Source organism: Vicugna pacos, chromosome 34 (assembly GCF_048564905.1).
Source record: "Vicugna pacos chromosome 34, VicPac4, whole genome shotgun sequence".
In the NCBI taxonomy this organism is placed as follows: Eukaryota; Metazoa; Chordata; class Mammalia; order Artiodactyla; family Camelidae; genus Vicugna; species Vicugna pacos.
Window position 1 is genome coordinate 5,569,141 of NC_133020.1, and position 21,551 is coordinate 5,590,691.

Here is a 21,551-nt window from a genome sequence, read left to right on the forward strand (position 1 = left end):
TGTGAAGTTCTGCATATTGAAATGGCCTGTGCATTTTGAAATATGTTGATTTTTCACTGTAAATATATGTTCATGTCATTTTCTATACTATTATGCCAAGTATTATAAAATAATACTGTTTAAAATAAATGGAATGATAAGCTTCTATTCTTAGGTATATTAAGTATTACACAAATGATTTTCAGGGAATATCAACTTACAGATAATAATTGCCAGTCTGTTATTAAAAATGACAGCTCAGGTGCTCATTAGGAGATAGCTGGCAGCATGTTTAATACACAAAGTGATACCTTTACGTGTAAAATACAAACCTGGTGTAGGGTTTTCTCAGCTAGCTATCTTTACCCTTTACTTTTATGTTAGGTATCAGACATAATTTGTGCCATGGTCCTTAATAATTTTTCGGTCTAATTCTGTAAATACGAATCACTTGCTACATTTAAAGTGGGAAGAATTTTATTTTTATTTATTCATTATGTGTTTGCTATCTCAATTCCAGAAAGATTGTAATGGTAGGTTTTTTCAAATATATTCACATAGAAAAGAATTGTGCTGGAACCTTGGATATTAATACAAGGGGCAGAGCTTTGAAATACTGCATTTGAATCCGATGTTTGCTTCAGTAATCAAAATGATTTCTGCTTTGCATTAATTCTCTTCATCATTTAAACTGTATTGGAGAAACATGATCAAAATAAAAGTGGTCAGTGTAGCTTTAGCAAATGTTTCTGTGACATAGGACTCAAGAAAAATTCTCTTAAGTTTGAATATATAGTTTGCTTACGACAATGGTATGTAGAGTTCCTTGGGACTTTTTGTTTTCTTTCTTTGGTTCCTTAAACTATTGCTGTAGACCGTTTGATTTTGGCTGCAGTACTAGACCTTAAAGTAGAAAAATGGGATCATATACATTTTTGACAGAAGAGTGAGGTTTATGATAACAGTAACTTGTGCTTAACAGATGTGTGATGAGCCTTCCAATTTTTTGTAATAGATTATTACTGAATTACACTAAAGGAAAATAGGAAAGAAATCAAGAAAGATTTTACTCTGACTGGTCAAGAGTATTTCAGTGTGTCTCCCAAACTGCCCTGAAATTAATCACGCTGGCATCTTTCCACGCGCATGGCTGTCTCTAGTTCAGACTTTTCTCTTGTCTAGAAAACTCCTGAGACCTTCTTGAAGGGAGGCAAGGCTGCTGTTCGCATAACCCCAAGAGCATCGTTCTTGTCCGACACGTGTCCTTCAGGGCATGGCCCTCAGGGAGAAGGGAGGCGGGGAGGCTAGTTGGGCTCAGCCGCTTAGTCACCTCACACACACTGTGAGCAACTATTAAATGCCAGTTCTTGTGCCTGGGCCCTGGGGATAAGGAGACAAAGGCGCAGCTTGCCGAGGGCCACTGCAGGTGTACTTCACCTGCTGGTGGACTCCTGTCTGCAGAGATCAGGAGAGTCTTTCAGGACCCTCCCAGGGCTCTGTGCTGCCTCGGTGTTGGAGGCCACCCCCTGTGCTTTTTCCTCCCCATCCATTAGCTTCCAAAAATTTGTGTTAATTGATGTGCTTGGAAAATGTTCCCCAGGCTTTTCCTGCACTTAGCCTTACTACATCTGGAGTCGGGGATTGCTCAAATCCAAACAGGCCTCAGTACACTAGTGGTGTGGACGGGAAGTCGCCAATGAGTAGTGCTTCTCAGCCGTGTTAGCCAGTGGTGACTACTTTCTCAACAGAATTACCAAAATACTTTGTGCCCCTCTTTTAAGACGCTTCAGGCTGCATCTGGGTATTTAGTCCAAGCTCCTTGTTTTATTGATGATGTCACTGAGACCCAGAGAAGTTATGTGATTTGCCCGAGGTCACACAGCAAGTGCCAGAACCAGGGTTTAAATTGTGATCCTTCCATTCTGCCTAATCATACTCATCAGATCACAGCCAGCTTTACAAATGTTTGTATGTCACTGTTAAGAAAGGTTAGTAAATTTTGTCTAGCATGTTTTGGTATCCAAATTTCAGTCATAGGCAGACAGAATATGACAAAATATAACATCTCTCTCTCTCTCTCTCTCTCTCTCTCTCTCTCTCACACACACACACACACACACACACACACACTCCATTGTCATCACCTTCTCTTACTCTGACCCTCCCGCCTCCCTCTTATAAAGACACTTGTGTTTACATTGGAACCAACCTGGGTAATCCAGTAAAATCTCCTCATCACAAGATCCTTAATCATATCTGGAAAGTCCTTTTGCCATGTAAGGAAACATATTCCCAGGTTCTGGTGGTTACCGGTTACCGGCATAGACATCTTTGGTGCAGGCCATTATCCTTTTTATCACAACGATCCTTTTAGTGGCAGTGAGAAAATGGCATTTGAATGCAGATGGAGAGCTTACCTGCGGCTGATTAAAATGACTATGTAGGGCAGCTTAAATGTGAATGAATGTGACAACAAAAAATGCTTTGAACTTACAGCACTTTGCTGTTTGCAAAGTATTTAGAAACATTTTGCTACCTTTCAACAGTTCTAGGAAGTATATAGAGCAGGCAGTGTTATCTTCAGGTCAGTAATGTGGAGAGACTCAGAACTGAATTACATTAAGTCACACAGGTTACCTAAGCCTGGTTGTCTAATGCCTAGTTAACTGGACTTCTGTCTGTGTTGAGGTGGTCCCAAGAGATCTCTCAGAACTAAATCAAAACAGAAAACTCACACTAGGGTTTTTCACACTAGCTCCCCTAATACTGTCTTTCAGCTATTAATACTATTTTTTCAGCTATTTAAATTTAAAACGTTACCTTAGAAGAAAATCTCCATTTTCATTTTGTTTCTTTGGTCTCCAATACTTGAAGGGGTGTGTGTGTGTGTGTCTGGTGAAAGTTTAAAAGCAGAGCGATGAAACATACATTTGCTTTGCTTCATGCTTGAAACTGATGTTCCTACAGCAATTTTCAACTTTGAGGTCCTGGTTTTCTGACTTTGTTAGCCTTCTCTGTATGATATATTAAGGAAAATCATCATGGAACTATGTTTCTTCTGGTATTTACTCAATTACTTTTAAAACACTTATAATTTATAATACCTTTGATTACAAATCTTAAATTAACTTTATTTAATATTCTTCCTTTCTTCATATTCCTTAGTTTGTGCTGCTAAAAGGCTGAGAGATAAGATGTGGGTGGCAATTTCTTGAAGATTCCAAATGGGATAATATAAGTAAATGGAAATTTAATTTTCTATTATGCGTGCCTGTGTGTGAAATCTAGTGATCCTGTACGTACCATTTGTTATAACAGAAGTTATAGCACTTACTTTTATCAAAGGTTAAAACAGGAGAATTATACATTGAAAGTCCTTAAAGGGAAAAATTAGCTGAGCTTTATAAAAATTTTATAATGTTTTATTTGTTTAGGTGATTTTGGTAGAAAAGCAAAAAATGACAAAGGATATAACTCTACCTTGAAAGCTCAGGGCTCCTTTGGGTTGGGTAGTATTTGAAAGCCTTCTTTTTTAGGTAACAAATGCAGCTGTGTTTATTTGCCCTTTAAAAAGGTACATACGTTGGAAAATTCATGGAGGGAAAGAGAAGGGATGTTTTAAAATGGCTTTAGGGCAGTGTGATTTCTAATGTTCTCCACCCTCAATGCCGTTTCGTTCTACTCTTATTTCCATGACCTCTCTCCCACAAAACAGAAGTACCTGATAGGATGCGTGTGCAGTTGAACGGGGCAGCTTAATTATAACATCACAGCTTGGTTTTGCGTATTTGAAGACTACTGTAGGTCCAGATCTGAGTAGAGATTCACCTGAGGTGGTAATGGAGCTAGAAAGGGCTCTGTGGATGGGGTAGAGTGGGCTGGTGGGGAGGGAGCAGGGGATAGGAAGGACTGTGTGCAAAGGATTGGTTTGGCTTTAAGGATTTTGAGGGGGTCAACTTTCTTCATCTTATCCTCTGTAGCATACATTTTCATTAAGATTTATAGAGCATTACAAATAATTCTCTCTCATAAAAAGGGAGAAACATGACTAGTAAAGATGTCTGTAAGAGCTGATCCTAAGTATATAAAATTCGTAGCTTCTCTACTGTGGAATTGGAAAAGATAGTGATTACTGAAAATACCCCTGATCGCCTGTGGAACTGGCGATTTAAAGTCACTTTCTTTACACTGTGGTCAAAGAAGTTGACTTGTTTAGAATGCCAGTTGTCACTTCCCCTGTGAGTGTTTTCCTATCTACTTGTAAGTTACACCTGCCGTATGTACAATCTGTAAGACAACAAAGATGTTTATAGTCAAGTTCAATATTCTTAAGATGTTCAGCTTTGAAGTGTCTTATGTCCTCAGAATATTATTGCTTAGAGATCTAGAAACTATCTCTGCTCTGGTGCAGTTTTAATAAAGTAATGGTAGCTAGGATTTACTGGGAGCTTACTAAAATTCTAAATTCAGAGAGTGCTCCTGACCCTTTAAATGTATTGTCTTATGTAATATTTAATCCTATGTCTTAGGTAGTATTGCTGTCTCCCTCTTACTGATGAGGACACTAAAGGTATACGTTGAAGGTCACACTCGTTAGTAGGTGAAGAGAGCTGGTATCTAGCCCAGACGTTGTGGCTCCTGAGCTCTTCACGAGCATGTTAGAGCCAAGCAGATTACACGACTTAACAATCACAACTCTTCGATTTTCTCAGATATTCAACTAAGTAAAATGGAAAGGTCTTTAAATTTTTTTCTTGATAAAGTTTGTGTGCCTGTGTACTGGAAAGCATAGGTCATTTATTCAGTGAGCTGCTAAGAAAAGGTTTGAAGATTTTAGACCGAGTTATTTTGGGAACAATATGATTGATGCAAGAGCTGTGGGGACTTTTAAGATTTATTTTTACAGACCTACAGGTCAATACCAGAGCTTCCCAGACCCCACCCTGTGATCATGGTCTGTGTTGTTAGTAGCCTGAATATTATACGTACAAATCCTAAATAGTGCTTTACAAGATGGCATGGTAGATAGCCCCTTGTGGGAGTGTGGCATTCAACAAACAGCGTAGCATCTGACTGAGAGCTGTGATCTTTGCAAGTGCCCAGGTAGGGTAGGTGGTATTTACACATTGAACAGTGATGGAGGACAGAGGCTTCTTGATTTCAAAGTTGCTATCAGGAGTGATATTGAACAAAGATCTTTAAGAAATGATGCCTTGAGTTATTTTTAAAATATCTTCCATCTTTTTTTTTTAAACTCAAATATTTACTGTCAGTGGAGTTAAGTAGAATTCCTTTTTTTTCGCCCCTCAGCAGGGGAAAAAAAAACCTCATTGTAAGTAATCTTTTATTTCTGACTTTGAAGAGCTGCAAAAAGAATGTCAGAATTACACCAAGGAACTTAACTCCTACGTCAAATATGCACACTTGTCAGTCCCAGAAGTAATCACATTGTTGCGAATCTGTAAATTGAATCAAGTTCCTCTCACTGGGAGAGTCTGTGCAGAATCATTGACCTTCCATGCATATACTCATTTCACTTTTTAGGAGGCAAATAAACACATTTAAGTAGAATTGCTACACAGAGTTCACTGTAGCTTAAGAATTTGATAATGACTGGTTTGCTAAGGGAAAATAACTTTCAGTTTTAGCATCAGCTGCATTTTGTAGAATTTCTGAATAAATACATTTTAGAGGTGAGTGCAGTTTTCCCTCTATGTTCCAATGTTGTTTTAAACTGGATCAGTAAGTGATGTTGCAAACGTGCGATACCATCTTAATCACCCCTGTGTTGTGAGTGTGTGTGTGTATTGTGTTTTAACTAGGTAACTAGATGGTTGGAAATATGAAAATATGTTGAGGTCTCCTTACAGTAAGTGATCTATTTTAGAAACATAATTAGTATACTCCTCCACTTTGAAATTTTTATTTTATATTTTATATCTAGGGAGTGAGACTTTGATCATTAAGGTGGGCACATGGGAAAGAATTGTTTTTGGAAATTTACTCTTCAGGTGCTGGTCTGACTTGGTCACTTGTTAGGCTGTAAAAATGATAAGTTTATTGGGTTTATTAAAATCATTGTAACCTCATTATTACAAAAATTATAAAGTTCTTAGTCTTACCTTGCCTTTAGCCTTCCATTTAAAAATCTGACATAATAACATCATTGCCTCCAATGATTTTTGAGATATATTTTGATTCTGTAGAGATCAGTGACTAAAAAAGGTCGTGTTGAAAATATTACCAATTCGTCAGAATTAACCATTCCTTGCCTCTCTAAGACATTTGGTAGCTAATAATTCTAGGTGAAAAATGGTATTGGTTAAAAGACATGGATAACATAAAAAGTAAAAAGAATATGAAGAAAAGAAGAAAACACTAAAATTAATGTATTACCAAATTATCATGTTGGTTATTTCCACCAAATCTTAATCTGGACCATTTTCCAGGATGCATTCATTCCATGATTATTCTCCTTTAACTCCGTACTATTCTGGTTTGTAATCATTTCAGCACTTAAAAATCATCTCTGTCTTATTCGTGTAAGCCTTTTATTAGCATGCCTTCTGAAGGATTTCTTTGGTGTGTGTTGTTATTTTAAATAAATTAGAAACGTCTTGAGGATAGGACTGATGCAGGTGATGAAGAAATGCCCAGAAGGCGTTTCAGTGCTGAGCTTCTGTGAGGGTCTGGTTGTGTATTTCTCTCCAGTCCCACCGCACACGCCACAAGCGTCGTGCCATCGAGGACAGAGATGGGTGATCTTATTCACCGTAGCACTCCCCGTAGGCATGCCTTGCATACCATCATTGCTCGATAAATGCTTGAGGACTGACTTATTTATATTCAGTGGAAATAAATGTGATCGACCGTCTGCTAGTACAACGCATTGACATTCACTAATCATATCCAAGAAGTGGATTCTAGAAATACCACTTCAAGTCCTACTTTGCATCCGTCTTGTAACCCAGGAAATGGCAGGTTTCTTGATGCTTTACATGCAGCGTTGGGCCAGCAGAAGGGAGAGCTACACACAGCATCCAGGACTAAGGTTGCAGCCCATACTTTATCTGGTGGGCTGTGCCATCTCTGCTGGCTGCCTGGCTTGGAAAGCCAAAGGGGAAGAAGTAGGGGATCCCCAGACACAGTCACGCGGGAGCTCAGCTCAGCGAGGCTGCAGCGAAGAAGGATGGCCGGGTCTGCAGGCAAGCAGATGGGTGGACAGCTCGGCCACTGGGCTTCAGTCTCAGGAAGGGCCGCCCTCTTTGAGAAGGGATTTGGGAAGACCAAGCAAGGAACTCAGGCCGCAAAAGAAGTGGGAAGAGCCCATCGTAAAACCAGGAGAACTTGAGAGCAGCTGGGGCGCTGGAGGGAGGCACCAGTCATCCGAAGCGGTCGGTGAGTTTGTCAGATGAACTAGCATGACAAACCAGGACACCTGCCGCAGGACAGAATTGGTGTTCGGAACTGCCCTGCTACTGCTGTCGCGAGGAAGAGGGATATAAACGCTGTGAAGCAGATCGGGCCGGAAACATTTCACTTTTTTCTGTCTGATGCATTCATCTCTGGACTGCTGTTTGAACAGGTCCTTACGCAGGAGGTATCCAACCCAGTCTATGAGGCCCTAAAACCACATTTTTGTTGTTGCTCTTATTTAACTATGGCTGCGTCTGTAGAGAAGCTATTTGCAAAATGACAGTGTACCTTTGGGCACTTGGAGCCTCACAATAGCTCTCTGAGGTAGGGAAATATTTTTCAGTCTCCATTGTATAGGTAAGAAGACTGAGGCCCAGGGGTAAAATGACCTGGTAACAATCATGAGATTCTTAAGTGGCAGAGCAGGGGTGTGAATCGAGGTGTTCTGATTCTGCTCTGTAGGTGCTGCTTCTCCCAATGGTAAGGAATTAAATAATGCTGGAGAAAATAAATGGTCGTTTAAATTGGATTTGACCTTTTGAAACCACCTCTTTGAGATTTTCACTTCTTTTGCTATCTCGAGAAACCTAAAAAAAATTAAAGCAAGCAATCCTAAAAAAGATTAAAATTAAAAAGAAAAATGTATTCTCATTTTCAGATACCTGCTCTCGATAATAGTAGCAGCTACAACTTTCATGGGTTTATTGTGTAGTAAACACCAAGTGGTGCTATGAACGCTCTAAATGTTAATTCGTGTAACTCGTAACAACACGTTGAGGAAACCGCAGCACAGAAAGGTTACGGAACTTGTCCAAGGTCACACAGCAAAAGAATGGTGGAGCCAACTTGAAAACTCAGGCCTTCTGGCTCCAGAGCCCAAGTTGGCGATCCCCACGTGAATCTGCCTTCCATTCTAGTCTGGCATCAACCTACAAAGCCGTAGGAATGTCACTCGTGGCTACCAGAGGGAAACCGTTCTCTTGTTTCAAGTCACACCACCTTAAGATACTTCTCGTGCCGAATGACTCGGAACGTCTACCATTTGCTGATTACTTCAGGGTAGGCTCGGTTCCTGCACATTTCATCTGGTGCTTGAGAATCTCAAGCGTTTTGGGGTGAATCTCAGCTACTCACAACAGAACGGCACACAACATTTTGAATATTTTCAGATTGCTCGGTGCGACGTCAGGTTTATCTTTTCTCAGTTGTTCCTAGCCTTTGGCTGAGTTTTTAATTAAAACTCGAACTACAGATGATAGTAGTTCTACAGCCGTGGAACAGGGAAAACAGACGTGCTGTGTTAATGAACACGCCTTAGCAGTTTGGTTTGGTGGCACAAAGTGATCTAAATGAGGGCACGTGGACAGTTAAAATCAAATTGGATGCTTATAATTAATATCAGATAGAATGATATCGGTGATTCTAATTCAGAGACATGTACTCAAAATTTCCATTTCAGGTATTGGGTTGATTTCTCTTTCTCTCAAAATGCCACAATGTGTATCAGAGACATACAAAGTATAGCTTTGTTTTTTTGAAGTACAGTCAGTCATAGTGTGTCAAATTCTGGTGTACAGCACAATGTCCCAGCCATGCGTATACATAAGTATATTCATTTTTATTGAAGTATAGTTGATTTACAATGTTGCGTTAGTTTCAGGGGTATAGCAAAGTGATTCATTTATATATATGTATATATAAATCTATCCTTTTTCAGATTCTTTTCCATTATATATAGTATAGTTTATTACAAGATACTGAATATGGTTCTCTGTTACACAGTAGGCCCTTGTTGGTTATCTATTTTACATATGGTCGTGTGTATATGTTCATCTCAATCTCCTGATTTATCCCTCTCCTCCTTTTCCCTTTGTAACGATGAGTTTGTTTTCTATGTCTGTGAGTCTGTTTCTGTTTTGTAAATAAATTCATTTGTATCATTTTTTAGAGATTCCACATATAAATGGTATCATAGGATATTTGTCTTTCTCTGTCTGACTGACTTCACTTAGTATGATAATCTCTAGGTCAGTCCATGTTGCTGCAAATGCATTTTTTGTTGCTGCAAAATCATTCTTTTTTATGGTTGAGTAATATTTCAACGTGTGTGTGTGTGTGTGTGTGTGTGTGTGTGTGTGAGTGTGTATAAAATTCCTGTTAGAAAAATGTGTGTATACACACACACACACACACACACATACATATATATACACCACAACTTCTTTATCCAGTCATCTATAGATGGACAGTTAGGTTGTCTCCATGCCTTGGCTGTTGTAAGTAGTGCTGCTATGAACACTGGGGAGCATGTTTGTTTTGAATTAGAGACTTCTCTGGTTATATGCCCAGGAGTGAGATAGCTGGCTCGTACGTCCGCTCTATTTTTAGTTTTTTTAAGAACCTCCATACTATTCTCCTTAGTCGATTGCTTGCTCCCTTGAAAGAGACCTTTGGTATCAACTCCACACGCTCTTACCCTTCTGGGCACAAAGTGTGAACACCGAGCCTTCCTCCCGGCCTGGCCCCACTGTCGTGCCGGTGGCGCCGCCTGTCTCCTTGCCTGGACCCTGCTGTTTCCCTTCTCCTCAGTCTCCCGGGCTCCTCGTCTCTCTCTCTGTCCCTCTCAGCAAACTCTCCTATGTCCTTATCGCCCTGAGTGTCCCCTCCACCTTCTTGCTTTAAACGAAGGCTCACTCTCCCCGTGGCCACCCCTGTTTCTCAGCGGCTCTGTGGGTTAGAGCCTCTCTTCTCTCGCACCCACCGCGTGAAGAGGCTTTGTGTCCTTGCTGCTTCTCCTTGTTACTTCTAGACTCATTCCTCTGCCCTCTTTTGAAATCGTAGCTCCTTTGAGGATAAGGCCCTCTGACTCGATCACTCTGGGCTCTGCCAGCATTCCAGTCACTCCGCTCGCCTGTTCAAGACTTTGGAACCTGGCTCGTGTTCTGTGTCTCCACCCTGAGACCTGCCATCGTCAGGGTGACTTTCGTCCACGTGGGCTGTGCATCCAGCTCTCCAGCCTCTTGTGCCCTTGACCTGTGCATCTGTGCTGATCTCCCCTCCGCGTGCATCCCCAGTGATAGCGAATTCAGACATCCTTCTGGCCGCCCTCTCTTCTTTCCCATTCAACCTGCCTGTTTAACTACACCCATTATGACTGTCCTTTGACCTGAGCAGGACCACGGACCCTGCTAACTCCCCAGCTGTGACTATGAAATCTCGCCTGGCTCCCTTCCTCTGCTTATCAACCCAAGATTTCAGAGTCAGAGCCCAACTGCTGAGCAGCTGTTGAAGGCAGGCCCCTAGCCCCTAGCGAGCGCACTGAACAGCATGGAAGAGGGGAGGGGGTTCCTTAGGAGACGATCGGAGGGAAGGATGCCGGAAAGGCCCAAAAAACAGCCAGTGACCACTCCAGTTTCTTCTACAGTTTCTGCTTCTTGACAGAGTGAGTTACTCAGATTATTTAAGCTATTTGGCTGATTTTCTCTTCATGTTCCACCTAACTGTAGACTCCGCCTCTTTCCAAATGGAACCAGCATCCTTGGCTCAGAGTTCCCTTATGGGAAAGCCTCTCCTTCGCTCTGTACCCCGGGGCTGTGTTCCCCCAATGGAAAAAGGCCGTGGGTCTCTTTTCTCCAAGCTGAGAAAACATATGGACGAGAGCGTGCTGCTTCTCGAAGTCTGTAGCCTTTCGACAAGACATCTGCTGTAGCATTCTTTATTCTTGGATCGGGGACTGTTGTTTGCCAATTGTTTTCATAAATATTAATCTTTGAAATCTTGACTGACGTAGAAGCTGTTCTTTTTGGATTCTTTCCTTGTTTCTGTGCACCATGTTGGAATAATTGAGTCGCAATGTAACAAATAAGGTTCTTCTTATGAAAAATTCCTGTTAGAAGAATCAAGGGCTAAAATTTCAAATTCAGTTACTTGTCTTCTAACATTTGAACTCTCCCTCCTTGTCCTTCCCTTAAATTTATTGCCATTGGACTAATGCTTCTGCAATCATTTTGCAAAAAGTAGTCTTTCGCTCCGGGGTCCTTGAAAGTACCTCAGGAAGACATTTAAGCTCAAACTCCACAGGCGTGTGACTGAGTCCCCAGGGTTGATAACTACCCCTTCTGTGTCTGAAACTACGAGTCTGAGAACCGGATGGTGACTTTGAACTGGACGACGAATAGCCTGTTCAAGATGTTCACAGGTGGTGGTTGGTGTTTAATTCCTCATCACACCTTTGCATGAGGAGATAATTGACAGGTCTGCGGTGGAAGATACAGTGAGCACGCCTTCCACCATAGGGTGTTATTATCTGATGGTTGTTGATACAGATCTCCTGCACTCGTGGGACTTTGCCATGCTCTACGTAGCGTGTGGAGAGCAGTGTTGGATCTCCATGCAGCCTTTTAGGTGCATCTTTTTTACGCATGGTAGTTCCTGATTCATTTTATTGTTGACTCTAGGGATCAGTAATTCAGCCCATTTTAAATTGTTTCAGTTATTCTTCAATTAGTAAAACATTTCTTTAATCTTAAGAATGAAAAGTGCACTGTACAGCACAGGGAACTATATTCAATATCTTGCAGTAGCTCACAGTGAAAAAGAATATGAAAATGAATATATGTATATTCATGTATGACTGAAGCAATGTGCTGTACGCCAGAAACTGACACAGCATTGTAAGCTGACTATACTTCAGTTAAAAAAAATGAATGAAAAGTGCATAGATAAACAAGTTCATACTGTATAGCACAGAGAACTATATTCAATATCTTGTAGTAACCTATAATGAAAAAGAATATGAAAAGGAATATATATGTATGTATACATAAGACTGAACCATTATGCTGTACACCAGAAACTGACACAGCATTGTAAACTGACTATACTTCAGTAAAAATATGTTAAAAAAAGAATGAAAAGTACTTCCTACAGATCTCTGATCTTAAGGCCTGTTGGCAAAGAGTTACCTGTGTGTTAAACCAATATGCCAGACACAGCAAGAGACTAATTTTGAAGGAAACTTATTTGCTCACAATGCCATAGGGTCTTCTCTGCCTTAGTAAACCCACCTGTTCAATGTATTGAATTTATTCTATTTTTTAAAAAAATAGCTTGCAGGATCTCATGACAAGATCTTGAAGAGGGATGCTGGATTCTCAGGTTTTCATAAGAGGCTTCCTTTTTTTAAAAAGTCAGAATACTCTGTTATTAAAGCAGAGGTAATAAATGGGAAAATACGGTAACACTCATGTGTGATGAAATTGTCATTTCTTCAGCTTTGTCTACAATCATGTAAAAATTCGAGTCAGAAGAGGTTTGTATGCTTGGCTGTCCTGCAGGGGCGTGTCAGGGCGGGGAGTGTATCTCGCAGTTGAGACCAAGCACAGTGACCTCTGGGGTCTGTTGGCAGATGTCAGCTCTCTTCTGCGTCTGCCACTTTCTGAGATGGAATGAGAGTCACATGTCTGCACACCGTGCTGCTGGTTCTTGCCAGGCACGCTCCCTGGAAAGAGCACACTGAGTGTCTCTGCTGTGCCTCTGTTTTAGGGAGAAAAGAGAATCTCACAAAACTTGGGGACTTTTCCAGGATTGGATTTCCAGGATTTCCAGAAGCCGAGGAGCAGGTGAAGGTCCCACCTCGGGGAGGCCTCTGACGAGGCGGCCAGTGAGTCCGCCCGGCTGGGGGCTGGACGCTTGAGCCGTGTTGCTCTGGGTCAGGGGTTAGGCCCCAGCGAGGGGGTTCTGTGGAGAGACGCCTCATTTGTACCGTTGTAGTCGGATAACCACACCGCATGAGAACCTGCCATGAGTCGGCTCATGCTCTGTGGTGAGACACTAAGGAATGCAACGAAACCCTCCGCGTTAGTTTTCCCGCGCTGCGGTAACAAGTACCACAGACTGGTGAACAACAGAAACGTGTGTTTTTACAGTCCTGGCGGTGTCTGAGATGCAGGTGTCGGCAGAGTTGTTTGTTTCTGTCTCAGGCCTCTCTCCTTGCCTGTGTAGGCCATCTCCCCCACTGCCTTCCCGTGGGAGGCCATCTCCCCCACTGCCTTCCCGTGGTCTTCCCTCTGGACACGGGTCTGTCTCCCAGCTTCCTCTTTGTACAGGGATGCCAGTCATACTGGGGTAAGACCCGCCCCGGTGACCTTGCTCTGATTCAGCTACCTCTTTCAAGCCCGTACCTCCAAACATGGTTCTGTTCTATGGTAGTGGGAGTTAGGGCTTCAACCATGAACTTGGGGTGATGTGATTCAGCCTGGGGTACCACCTGGGTCCTACAATCTGCTCCCAGATAAGACGCGTGCAAATGTTTCTTGTGGAGGCTTCTCTCTTGCTCATTTTGTTGAGGGTGGCCGAATGCCCTGAGCAGATTGCTGGCATCTGCAAACAGAGATTTAGGAAGTTATTTCTAAACATTATTCTTTAAATCAGCCTCAACCAACAAAGAAACATAGCAAAAGGATTTTGCTCTCCTTTTGTTTTGTATCCTAATGTTGAAAGGAAAAGAAAACCGTTGATTGGCATAAAAATTCCAGTGACACCGGGAAGTACATGGCTAGATGTTCTGAGCAAAAAATTGGAACATTACATAGATCTTACTAGCTCTGAAAACACAAAATGGGAAAATCTGAAAATTTGATAGAATTTAATGTTTGTGATATTCTTCAGCCTTGGCCTGACTCTCAAAACAAAGTCCAGTTTTTTTCTTGGGCCCTTCTGACAGTGTTTTATGCACAATTACAAAGAATTTAAATTTTCAGACATGATCTTTGGAGTTTCTCTGTTTGCTTCAGATTAAATTAAAGAATTATTCTGGAATATCACTTTAGCAATTTATCATTCTTGCCCTCTTGTACAATATAGACACTTAAAATCTTTCATTGAAAAATATGCCTTTTCTAGAGGAAGCCCTTCCTACTATTTACAAGTATTTGTAAACCACTTAGGCACAATTTTTTTTATTTTGGTTAAGTGGCCAGTTTTTAAAATGGTTATTTCTAATATGCACATAAAGATAAAGTGAATTTTTAACACCATAACAAGGCCAGGAACACCACTTTTAGCTTAGCCTCAGTGCCTCATTCTTTGTGCTTGTAGGTGGGATGAACTATAAGTTCTCATCATTTTAAGAAAGGAAATGACTCAAGTCCCCGTATTACTTTTGTAAATCTCCCAGTCTGTAGAACATTTCCCTGCTATTTTAAAGCAGCATTACTTTATTTCCTTAGGTATAAAGTTTGTTTACTTCTTGCCTATTTTAAATCAAGTCTCTCATACCAGCAAACGTAAGGTAAACAATATCAGAAACAGACACTTCAAGATACATTCACAGAATAATTCCTTCTGTCCTCATGCAATTGACTGCATCGCTAAATGAGGATTACTCAGGATTTTTGTTTTGACTCTGGTATGATCGCTCCCATGGGATTCTGGGTGGTTACTTCACTAACTGCACAAGAAGAGAGAATTCTCTCGGATCATTCAGACACACGTTTATCCATGTATGTAAATGCAATAAACATGAGGCATAGACCAAGATAGTGGAAAATCAAAGGTCTATGTGAGAAGACGTCACTCATTAAAAACTGGGCTGAGGTACATTATCCTGGAAGTGGAGCTGTATAGCAATCATGAGAGCGGTTTTATGGATGTATCACAAAGTTAAGAGGACTTAAAAAAAAAAACCAGGGCGTTTTTAAAAACAACTCTTTATGCCTATGCACTACTCTGTTTCTCTAAGTTGCCTATTTTACTCCAGTTTGACACATGACCGTTGTGTGGTAAATGAGTGGTTGAAAGTAGGTTACAGACTTTAATGTGGAAATTGATTTTTTTTTCTGATTTTATTGTTCAGTGCTGTTATTTTCGGTACATTTATTGAAATGTCTAACACACATAATAGCAAGTGTGTTATGCTTGTCTGTGCTTCACGTTTGCCTCAGATAGTCCAGTGGGCAGCGTACAGTGAGGTGCATTAGGAAAGTCCGATGAATATTTATGGTCCTCCAAGGGAACCGCATAACGGAGGTGAACTTGCTCGCTTCCCAGACATCTGTCTTTTCTCTGGCTCTTAAGGGTAGTTGCTGTAATTGATTTATTTTTACCAAATATACTAGATACACTAAATAGATTTCGGTGAGCTGTGAGAAAATGTTATTCCAATCTGCTTTCCACTTCAAGTTTCCATAAGGATGGGTGTTGTTATAAGTGGACTCTGGGTGAGGATGATTGCATGGGTGCTGTTTCCCTAGGAGAGATGCAGTGTTCCTAGATCATCAAAGTGTGTTGGATTTTATGTTTAGCTCTGCAGCCCCACATGAAAATTTAGCACCCTATATGGTTCTATTTCAAACCACCTGTGAGTGTTAGGTTTTGAGGAGGCTCCTTAAACAGCACCCCTCTCCCAGGATTTGGAACTGTTGAGAGAATTAGGAGTCATTCAGACTGAGATCAGAATGCCAGCTTAATAACTGGAATATCCAACTGGAAACGTGCTTTAGGTCTATGGTTAAATTTGCTGCTATTTTGCTCCAACATAATAATAACCCTGGACTTCCCCAAAAGGACAGGCCTCTGAGAGTGTGGCGGGGAGCCGCTCAGAATTTACCTGCTCGTGTGGGCAGGAAGAACTCAGGAGCAGCTTGGCTAAGTATCTTATTATTATTTTTTTTAACAGTGAATACTACAAATTTTATTTGCAATTGTAATTTTAAAAATTTATGGCTAAATTAGGTTATTTCTCATGTTGTTGGCCCCAACAGTGAACCCTCATTGTGAAGATCTGTTTTTTTAATTGAAGTATAGTCGAATTACAATCTTGTGTTAATTTCTGGTATACAGCGTAGTGATTCATTTATACATATGTACATATATTCCTTTTCATATTCTTTTTCATTATAGGCCATTAAAAGGTATTGAATATGGTTTCCTCTGCTATCCAGTAGAACCTTGTTGTGTATCTATTTTATATGTAGTAATTAGTATCTGCAAATCCTGAGCACCCAATGTATCCGTCCCCATCCCCTTTTCCCCTGGTAAGCATACGTTTGTTTTCTGTGTCTGTGAGTGTCTCTTTTTTTGAGTAAGTTCATCTGTGTCCTTTTAATTTTTTTAGATTCCACATATAAGTGATATCATATGGCATTTTTCTTTCTCTTTCTGGTTTCTTTCACTTAGTGTGACAATTTCCAGGTCCATCCATGTTGCTGCAAATAGCATTATTTTATCCTTTTTTATGGCTCAGTAGTATTCCAAATGTCCATCGACAGATGACTGGACAAAGAAGTTATGGTATATATCTTCTTATCCCTTCTTTCCAACTCACCAATCAGATATGATACCTCCCTTTTTTAGGGGAGGAGTGAGTGAGTGAGTGGACAAAGAGAGGTCAAAAGTGTCACTACTAAAAGAGTTGCTCCACCCAGGACACATGATGTGAGGAAAAAGGAACTTCCCCATGGACCTTTTTCCATTGGGAGTTTTATTTCACTACATAATAAATTTTAATTGCCTTCAACCATGCTAAGTTCACATTGCTATAAAAAAATTATGTGTACTCTCCTAACTTTATAGTATGGGAACACTAGGTCTTAACTATTTTTTCACAGAAACATGTGGATTAGTAACATGCCATCATTTTTGGCATGTCAGCAGGTGCTACTGCTAAGCTGTGCATAATTGCCCGTTTCACTGATGTAACATCCCTCCTTTTCTCTGTGAGCTTGAGAACCACTAGCATAGGTATGTTTTAGTCCAGACAGACAGACTAAAGAGAATTTCTGTAAAATGAATATTTGGAATTGATTTTCTCAGTACGTTTACCAGTAAATACCCTGGACTGCGAGGTATTCACTTGATTTCCGTCACTCAAAACGCTGCGCATTCAGCTGCGTCAGAACCATTCTGACTGGTTGGATACTGTTTAGTAGAATTCGCAGGATTTGATGCCACTGTTAGCCACTGTACTCTTCGTCCTCAACAACAAATTCTAATCAAAATCCTGCTTCAATGCAAAGTACAACACTATGAAGTTCTGAGGCTCCGGGAGTTATCATGTATCCGCCCACGAGAAGTTTGGGCTCTAATACCAGGCGAGTACTTGTGAAAAGTAAATAGCGTACGTTAAGCCTGTGCCACCTGCTAAGTGGATTCTATAGGTGTTCGAGGCAGAATGTGAAGTCATGCACCACAGGCATTTTTGACAGCTTTGGGATGGCTACAAGACATTTCCTAGGAATTATTCATAAGGTTTGAGACACTAAAAATGAATGTTACCATTGACTTTGCAGGAATAGATCATTATGGGGTTTTTGGTCCTAGGAAATCTTAGGAAGGGAGTAGAATTTTAGCTGGTCCTCAGATATCCCAAGGAGTGAGTCGTTGGTGGCTTCGTCTCCCTGCGTTCTTCTTGTTAGTGAGTAGCATCACCACCTACCAAGCTGCTCAATCAAAACCGTAGGTGTCATTCTTTTTTTGTTGTTGTTTAATTGAAGTATAGTTGATTTACAATATTGTGTTAATTTCTGGCGTGCAGCACATATATATATATATATATATATATATATGTATGTATATATATATTCCTATTCTTTTTCATTATAGGCTATTGCAAGGTATTGAATATAGTTCCCTGGGCTTCTTGATCCATCCTTCTCTCTCAACCACACAGCAAATGGATCAGCAAGTCCCAATGACTCTACCTATAATGTTCCTTGAACACACCCAGCTGTCCAACTGCCCTGCCACTCCCTGGTCTAAACCCATGATCCTGACTTTAGTCATTATTATCTCCTGTCTGGATTACCCCTTGATCTCCAAATTCATCTCCCCACTTCCGTTGTTTGTAATCTCCAGTGCCTTCTTTCCATAGAGTTAATCATTGTAAGTCGTAAGTCAGGTGGTGCCATTCTGCTGTTAAAACTCCTTGATGGTTTTCTATTGCTCTTTTAAAAAGTCATATTTCTTAGCAGAGTAGATAAGGCCCTGCATGATCTCGCTTGTGCCATCTTTTTAACCTCTTTCCCTTTCTTGACTGTAATGTAGCCACAAAGTGTCCTTCTGGTCTCAAACAAGATCATCTCTTTCCATTTAGAGGCTTTGCATTTGCCCTTCCTTCTGCCTGGATGCTGTTCCTCTGGCTAATCGTGTACCTTCAGGTCTCAGCTCAGATGGCACATTCTTAGCTCAGACGCCCTTTTTTTTTTTTTGATGACCCCATCTAAAATAACTTCCCACAGTTGACCTCTATTACATTATCCTTTTTTTTTTCATAGCACATTTAAGGAAATGCAAACATCTAGTTTCATTTTTTTTGTTATTGTTTACTTATTATCTGTCTCCCTCTATAGATGGACCTGTAACTCCATGAGGATAAGAATCCTGTCTTTTGTGTTTATGGCTGTGTCTGTTGTGCATATCACAGTGTCTGGGATCACTCGGTAAACACTTGTTACATGAATAAAGAATGCAGCTTAAATAAGCAGAGGAGAAAGAAAGGGGCATTCCAGCTAGGGTGAGAGTGTGAGCAAAATGCAAAATAGTTCAGGTTTGTGAATAAATTATCTAGAGCACTGTTCTCGTTGGGAGTAATCCTGTTTATATGGTGCAAAGTTTTATTTTAATTGTACTGGGATATATAGTCGGAAGGAGAAGCTAACTTATAGAAGCTCTTAAAGTTTAAGCTATAGGAATAGAATGCACTGTGCAGTCAATCAAGTGGAAGCTGCTGAAGGCAGAGTTTTGATCAGGGAATGATTCTATGAGGTTAATCCTGCAGTGACACCGCAGGTGAGAAATGCTGTAGGCAGAGAGTTCAGGTAGGAGAGGATTGTAGTTGTCTATCTGAGAGCTTATGAAATGTATTTCTAAGTCTCTTTCACCTGAAAAGAATGGACTTTATATGTCTAACATAAATCCCAAACTAAAAACTATTCAAAGTGAGTTATCAGTGCAATGAAGGGTTTGAAGACTTGGACTTTGGGAAGCTTTAGGACTAGAAAGTCATCAGGTACATGCCTTTCTCTTCCTTGTCATTCCTGGTCTTCCATGCCCACATTCTCCTCATGGTAGTGATATTCATGTTTTGCATTGAAATCTTTTGAAATTTCCTCTTTCTGTCTCTTCTCTTAAGATAGATAGGCAAAGAACCTATAGAGCTGGGCTGCAATGTTACAACTCATCAGTAGGTGTCACCATCCCACAAATGATTTATCCCACTGTGAACATTTCTCAAGTCCGTAGCTTTAAGTTAGATAAAATAAATTAATGTTTTATTTTATCCCATGTATCTTTTGAGTTCTCACTTCATAATTATAAATGTTTATTCAGGTCACATGAAATCAATAAAGTTGTTTCTAAATCTGGTTACTTACAATAACACAGTTACATTTTATTCTGAATTCTGTTGTTCAATTGATAGTCTGCTTAATTTTAGCTACCACAGTATTATGTTACTTATTTTGATCATGTTTCAATATTTGGACACATCTTAGAGCCAGAAAAAAATTATGATATTTTGTTTTCGTTTTTCTATTTCCTTTGTTTTTGTTTTTTTCATTCTTCATCTGACATTTCTACCATCACAGAAAGTTATATTAGATAGCCCTGGTATAGAATAGACTGGTCTCTTTTGTTAAAAAAAAATCTGCAGACATCACCATGTGCCTAGGTTCAAGATCTTGTACATAGAAAGGTTTTTAAAATTTTAAAACAAAATATGGATAGGAGATTTTTGTTTTTGTTTTATTGTTTAGTGTGTATTGTATTTTCCTCTCAGTTTTAGAATTTTTTTACATTGTTGCACAACATTAACGATAAAATGGAAAGAAGGCAGGGCTGAAATGTCTAGGTTTATATGGTAGCTCAGTATTTTGAAATCTAATAACATTGCTTGAAAACTAAATATACTTAATATTTTTACATTATGCTTATTTTAATCAGTCTTGTAAAAAAAATGTTGCGTATATGAGGCTGGGAATTTATAGGGGCCCCTGTAGCTCATTTTCACGCTTGACAGTTGGTCATACTCTATGTAGATATTGTAAATATAATGTAAATGCCATGTAAGTAGTTGCCAGCCTCTGGCAAATTGAAGGTTTGCTTTTTGAAACTTTCTGGAATTTTTTTTCTGGGTATTGTTGATCTTTGGTTGGTTGAATTTGCAGATGTAGAATCTGCAGATACGGAGGGCTGACTGTGTTTTCCTTTACTCTCATAACTTTACTTCTGGCCGCCAAATGTGTACTTCCTCCCCACCCCCACCATCCCCACCCTTGCCCAGTGACCAGTGTTCCACCACCAGCTGAGTGTCTTACAGTTTAACGCAGTTCTGACACTAGCTACCTAGAGACAGCATCAGATTCCACAGTTGAAGGGCTCAGTCCCACAAGAATGCTTCTGTCCTTCAGATGCCAAAGCAAGTCCAGGTTTTCTCCTGTGCTTCTGACTGACTGAACTATAAATCCGAGATTCCCATGACCTCATCCGCAGGTTTGATCATCTCCTAGAGGCGCACAAAGAACTAAGGAAAAACAGTTTACTTACTAAATTACAAATTCATTGTAAAAGGATACAACTTAACAACAGCCAGATGGAAGAGATGTGCAGGACAAGTAGGTAGGAAGGGGCGCGGTGCTTCCGTGCCCTCTCCAGGCATGCCACCCTCCCAGCACCTCCACGTGTTCACCAGCCCAGAAGCTCCCTCAACACCATACTTTTAGGGGTTTTTATGGAAGCTTCATCCTGTAGGCATGATGGATTGATAGCTCCATTTCCAGCCCCGCTCCCCTTTCTGGAGGATGGCGGTTGGCGGTGAAAGTTCCAGACTTCTAATCATGATCTGGTCTTTCTGGTGACCAGCTCCCAACCAGGAGCCCACCAAGAGTTGCCTCATTAGAAGAAAAGTTGCTCTTATCACCCAGGAAGCTCCAAGGGGTTTGGAGCTCTGTGCCAGACACTCCTATTACTCAATTACAAGGATTTTTAGGAGCTTCTTGTCAGGAACCAGGGTCAAAGACCAAGTATTAGCAGAAACCATGGGCAGAGAGTTTTATTATTTCACGTATTATGATTATGATTATGATTCCGCACACTTAGTTATTTGAAAAGTGGAATATTTGCTGTTTGCTTGCTTTCTTGCTTGCTTAGAAGCTGCAGTG

General features: G+C 40.4%; 1 protein-coding gene across 2 annotated transcripts in view; it reads left to right on the plus strand.

Moving 5' to 3' along the window:
* ITPR2 (inositol 1,4,5-trisphosphate receptor type 2) overlaps nt 1–21,551 on the plus strand; it is a 419,753-nt gene that overhangs the window by 226,909 nt on the left and 171,293 nt on the right. The window lies entirely within an intron of this gene.